This window comes from Callithrix jacchus, chromosome 7, assembly GCF_049354715.1.
Source record: "Callithrix jacchus isolate 240 chromosome 7, calJac240_pri, whole genome shotgun sequence".
Taxonomy (NCBI): domain Eukaryota; kingdom Metazoa; phylum Chordata; class Mammalia; order Primates; family Cebidae; genus Callithrix; species Callithrix jacchus.
This window is the reverse complement of record NC_133508.1, coordinates 126595757-126601782: the sequence shown is the minus strand read 5'-3', so window position 1 is coordinate 126601782 and position 6026 is coordinate 126595757. Positions and strand designations below refer to the sequence as shown.

At 36.6% G+C, this 6026-nt stretch overlaps 1 pseudogene across 1 annotated transcript in view; it reads left to right on the top strand.

The window, feature by feature from the left end:
* Positions 1 to 6026, top strand: part of LOC108592654 (guanylate-binding protein 7-like) — a 51488-nt pseudogene that overhangs the window by 27466 nt on the left and 17996 nt on the right. Inside the window, exons 3-4 of the transcript XR_013520241.1 lie at positions 4977 to 5054; positions 5255 to 5450. The product of XR_013520241.1 is annotated as a guanylate-binding protein 7-like (transcript). The remainder of the gene's footprint in view (positions 1 to 4976; positions 5055 to 5254; positions 5451 to 6026) is intronic.

Genomic DNA, 6026 nt, shown 5'->3' with positions numbered 1-6026 from the left:
CCCCAAACATCGGAGATTGTGAGAGGGTTCAGGAAGGTGGGGACGTTTCCTTCAGATTCCTGGCCCTGAGAGACCCATTACAGGGAGAAGACAAGAGTATAGGGACATCTCCACTATGCTCAGGTCCTCGGGACGAGGCTGGTGCCCTGGGCCCATGGCGAGTAACAAGAAGGAGTCCCTGATGTGGCTGCGTTTATGAGCAGGGAGTCCAGAGAGCAGGCAGCAAAAAAGTTATGGGTAACAGAAGTCTTACCTCGTGGCAGAGTGGCTCCTGGTCCTGCCTCAAGTGGAGGAGTCGGTTTCCCTCCCCAGGAGGGGGATCTTACAACTTGTCCCAGGTTTCGGCACCAAATGTAAGATTTATTGCTGAGGTAAAATAGAAAAACTGAGGCAAGTATAAAAAAAGTGAGAAGCCAATTTATTCAGCGCCCGGGCAACCTCAGTGGTCCAAGAGGGAGGAAAAGTGCCAGATACACCAGGAACATTCATAAAAGTTTTTGCTCAATTTATTGGGCTTGGATATGTAGTCATCACCGACTTTCAGAACAGCGTGAGCTAGACCCACAAAAAATTTGTAAATTGAATAATTCTAGATAATTTTTCTTTATAGTATTAGGTGCAGTCCTTTCCTTTATTTATATTAGTCTGAGTAGAAATTGAAAATAGGCTTGGTCAGAAACGACGAGAGGGATGTTACCACTGACCCAACACAAATACAACATTATGAAAACCTCCATGCACATCAACTAGAAAATCTATGAGAAATGGACAAATTTGTTGAAACATAAACTCTCAAGACTTAAAAAGGAAGAAATTCAATCGCTGAACAGAAAAATAACAAGCTCTGAAATTGAGGAAGTAAAAAATAGCCTACCACCAACAACAAAAAAGCCCAGAATCAGATATATTCATAGCTGAATTTAACACATGTACAGAGAAGTGCTGATATCTACTGTAACTCTTCCAAAAAATTGAGGAGGAGGAACTCTTCCCTAACTCATTCTGTGGAGCCAGCATCATCCTGATACCAAAACCTGGAAGACATACAACAGCAAAAGAAGAAAACTCCAGGCCAATATCCTGGATGAATATCAATGCAAAAAACCTCAACAAAATACAGGCAAACTAACTCCAGCAACACATCAGAAACTTATTCAACATGATAGGTAGGCTTTATCCCTGCAATTCAAGAATGGGTCAAGATATGCAAATCAATAAATGTGATTCATCACATAAACAAAACTAAAGACAAAAACAACACGATTATCTCAATAGATGCAGAAAATGCTTTCAATGAAATTCAAAAACCACCTGTGGTAAAAACGCTCGATAAACTAGGTATTGAAGGAACATAGCTCAAAATGATAAGAGCCATATATGACAGACCCACAGCCAACATCATACTAAATGGGCAAAAGCTGGAAGCATTCCTCTTGAAAACTGGCACAAGACAAGGATGCCCTCTCTCACCATTCCTATTCAACATGCTATTGGAAGTCCTGGCTAGGGCAATCAGAAAAGAGAAAGAAATAAAGAGCATTCGGATAGGAAGAGGGGACGTCAAACTCTCTCTGTTTGCAGACAACATGATTATATGTCTAGAACAGCCCATAGTCTCAGCCGAAAGCCTTCTTAAGCTTATTTTTAAAACTTCAGTAAAATCTCAGGATACAAAATCAATATGCAAAAATCACTAACATTCCTATGCACCAACCACAGAAAAGCTGAGAGCCAAGTAAGGAACAAACTCCCCTTCATAATTGCTACTAAGGAATACAGCTAACTAAGAAAGTGAAAGATCTCTCCAACGAGAACTAAAAGCAACTGCTCAAATAAATCAGAGATGACACAAATAAATGGAAAAACATTCCTTCCTCATGGATAGAAAGAATCAATATTGTTAAAATTACCATACTGCCCAAAGCAATTTATAGATTCAATGCTATTTCTATTAAACTACCATTGAGATTCTTCACAGAATTAGAAAAAAACATTAAAAAAAAATTCATATGGAACCGTAAAAGAGCTCAGGCAAAAAATAGCCAAGACAATTCTAAGCAAAAAGAACAAAGCTGAAGGCATCATGCTACCTGAAGTCAAACTATACCACAGTGCTACAGTAACCAAAACCCATGGAAATGGTACAAAAACAGGCACATAGACCAACAAAACAGAACAGATAACCCAGAATTTAAGACTGCACACCTACAACTATCTGATCTTTGACAAACCCGAAAAAAAAAAAAGGAGTGGGGAAAGGATTCCCTATTCAATAAATGGTGCTGGGATAACAGGCTAGCCATATGCAGAAGATTGAAATTGGACCCCTTCCTTAGACCATATACAAAAATTAACTCAAGATGGATTTAAGACTTAAATGTGCAACCCAAACTATAAAAACCTTAAAAAACAACCTTGGCCATACCATTCAGGACACAGGCACAAGCAAAGATGTCATGATGAAGATGTCAAAAAGCAATTGTAACAAAAGCAAAAATTGACAAATGGGATCTAACTAAACTAAAGAGCTTCTGGACAGCAAAAGAAACCATCAGCAGAGTAAACAGACAACCTACGAATGGGAGAAAATATTTGCAAACAATGCTTCTGACAAAGATCTAATATCCAACATCTACTAAGAACTTAAATTCACACAAGCAAAAAAACATTAAAAAGTGGCCAAAGGACATGAATGAGTGTAAATTAGATTAACCATTGTGGAAGACAGTGTGGCAACTAATCAAAGACCTAAAGACAGAACTACCATTCAACCCAGTAATCCCATTATTGGGTATGTACCCAAAGGGCTCTAAATTGTTCTATTATAAAGACACATGCACACATATGTTCATTATGGCACAATAGCAAAGACATGGAATACACCATGGAATACTATGCAGCCATAAAAGAAGAACAAGATTGTTTGCAGGGCATGGATGGAGCTGGAGGCCATATCCTTAGCAAATTAACATAAGAACAGAAAACTAAATACTGCATGTTCTCACTTACAAATGCAAACTAAATGATGAGAACACATGGACAAATAGAGGGGAACAACACACACTGGAGCCTATTGAAGAGTGGGTGATGGGAGGAGGGAAAAGATCAGGAAAAATAGCTAATGGGGACTTGGCTAAATACCTGGGTGATAAAATAATCTGTATAACAAACCCCCATGACACAAGTTTAGGTATGTAACAAAGCCCGGTGTTGCAGTATAAAAGCCAAAACATACTAATTGTATTTTCTTTTTTTTAACTTTTATTAAGTTTCACGGTATTTCATTAAGTTCAGAGACACCACTAAACTTAAAATATTTCTTAACTTCTTTATTTTATTTTATTAAGTTCTGGGATAAGCCTGAACTTAAAATAAAAGTTTAAAAATATATAATTAGTGTGTAGAGGCTTTCATACTGCAAAAATCATAAATGTGTATGGGGGTCTCATTTAGAAACAGAGAATTTAAAGATACAGTACTAACATTATCAATCATCATTTCAGTATACAACAAAGATGAAATATTGACTTAAAATAGATTGTAACTTGCATAAAATTTTTTATTTGCAAGAGAATAATTGTTCAAGGGACCAGAATATACAAATATATACGTGCTTGATGGAAGCAAAATTACTTGTTGGCCTTGGAATTTGTAGATTTGGTTAAAATTTAATTCTATTTAAGGGATCTTCATGTCTTGCCCTAAATATTATTCTTAGCCTTATCTTCTCCACATACCTATTCACTCACTCAGTTGAATTAAATAACTCTGTAATACCATTATATGATCACACCTTAACAATTGTGACTTGGGTCCTGTTGGGTCTTCCACCTTTTTAATTCTTTCATTTCCACAAGTCCTCATTTTATGTACTCCTTAACGTCCAGCTCTTTTCACCTACTGCCATCTTATTCTAGTTAGACATGGTAACTTCTTGCTTTGAACTCAGAGAGCATTTGTTCCTCTTTATTTCTCTTCCTTCCCACTTCTCATTTTATGGATTTTTTTTAATGTTATGACTTTGGTTCCACTCCTGGCAGAAATTATCATCTTGGTTGTATTTTTATGTTGACAACCCTATCTGCCACTCCTGAAAGTCATCTTGTTGTCATTATGGAACTTTGCATCCACGAAACCAAAGGCGGGGTTTGCATTTTGTACATAGCCAAACAATTTTTGGTAAATTTGATTAACATTTGCATTCCTCACATAGCCATGAATAAGAAAACCTGCAAAGGGATTATTGTTCACTAGTTACTGCATACTTACTATGCTGTAGTCACTGTATTAAATATTTTACACATTGACAGTGTCGATTGCTACTTTTAATACCTAAAGAAAGTGAAGCCCTGAGAAGATCAATATAAGTGGCAAAAATACCGCTTGACATTAACATCATCTTCAAAATTCATATTATATGCCCTACTATTTAGCTTTATATCCTACAGACAAAATAGTGAATGAAAAACCAAATGAATGAATTAATAAGTGAATAAGTTAAAAGACTCCTAAGTCCTAACTGTAATGTGTTTTCTAATGGAAGGAATAATATCAGATCAAGTTTGGAAGAATTTAAGTTTGTCCCAAACAAAAAGTAGAGACTATCATTCAGGAGACTTCAAACCAAGATGCTCTCCTTATAATAGTTAAAGCACAATTTATAAAGCATAAGAGAAGAAAAGTTTTCACTTATCTTATGATTGGCCATTATGCATTAACAATAATTTTAGGGCAAACAGAGATGTTTAGACTGCTTTTCTATAGCTAATTTATTTAATGTGACTGAATCAAGGTGACAAGCATATAAAGCTTACATTTGTGTTTCCTTTAGACAGCAATTTGGGAAATCTGAAATGACTTAAGTTTTAGCTACATGGATACTAGTAGTTGACCTTCAGGTGTATCTAAACTTTCGCCTCCATTTTTATTTTTCTGTAACACTAGAGTGACTCTAAGAATGGCTCGTGGATCTTTACCCTGGCTGTGCTTCTAAGCAGCTGCTTTGTCTACAACAGCATGAGCACCATCAACCACCAGGCTCTGGAACAGCTGCAGTATCCTTCCAGGAAGTGAAGAGCCAGGTTTTATGGAGTTTAGGGAAATGGAAACTGAAACTGTGTCTTCTTTGCTGTGACCCAGTTGTCCTGGTTGAGTAAGAAGAGACACAGTGCAAAAGGGAATGTTTATCAAACTTGTTTCTAAGTGAGATGTTGAAATAATGGTGTAGGGTGTTACTCCTTAGCTAAGATCCCAGCTATGTGATTGAACTAACAGAGTTAATCAGGGCAAAATCCTGCCCCAGGACTGATGAAGTTGAGGACCCAGTGAGTTTGTGAGTTTCTTTCCAGACTTTATTTGGACTGTTCGAGATTTTACCCTGGAGCTGAAGTTAGATGGACACCCCATCACAGAAGACGAGTACCTGGAGAATGCCTTGAAGCTGATTCCAGGTATCGGAGCACGGCCTGGATAAGGAAAGGTTCAGTAGTGGGTGGGTTCAACTAAGACCTGCCATTCAGCACCTGACACAAATTTTTATATTAGACTGGATAGAGGCCCATGCTCATGGTATTCGGTGATCACCAATGTGATTCTTGTGGTTATTTTTACTTGAAATTTCCCAGAGGTTGAAGTTTCAATTCATTGAAGAAGTTCAAAACTCAAAGTTCAATCAAATGATTTTAGACCAATAAGTACCATAAAAAATATATTGAGGATTACAATTAATATTATCACATCCTAAGACTCATATATTTGTGTTACTTATTAACTTCAAGGGTTCTTCCTATTCTATTTGGAGAAAATTAACTAATAATTTGGAAGTTCACAAACACAGAATCACAAGAAGTCAAATGATCTAATTTTGGAAATACATTTCACTCTGTCTATTTTATTAGCCTGGATGGTTATATCCTTTACAGAAAAATAAAAAAGATTTATACAGTAAATGATTCAGGCAATTTAAAAATACACTGACATATGCTTCCAGTAAGACTGTCAAATCCTTCATTTCACTGTTTTCATAA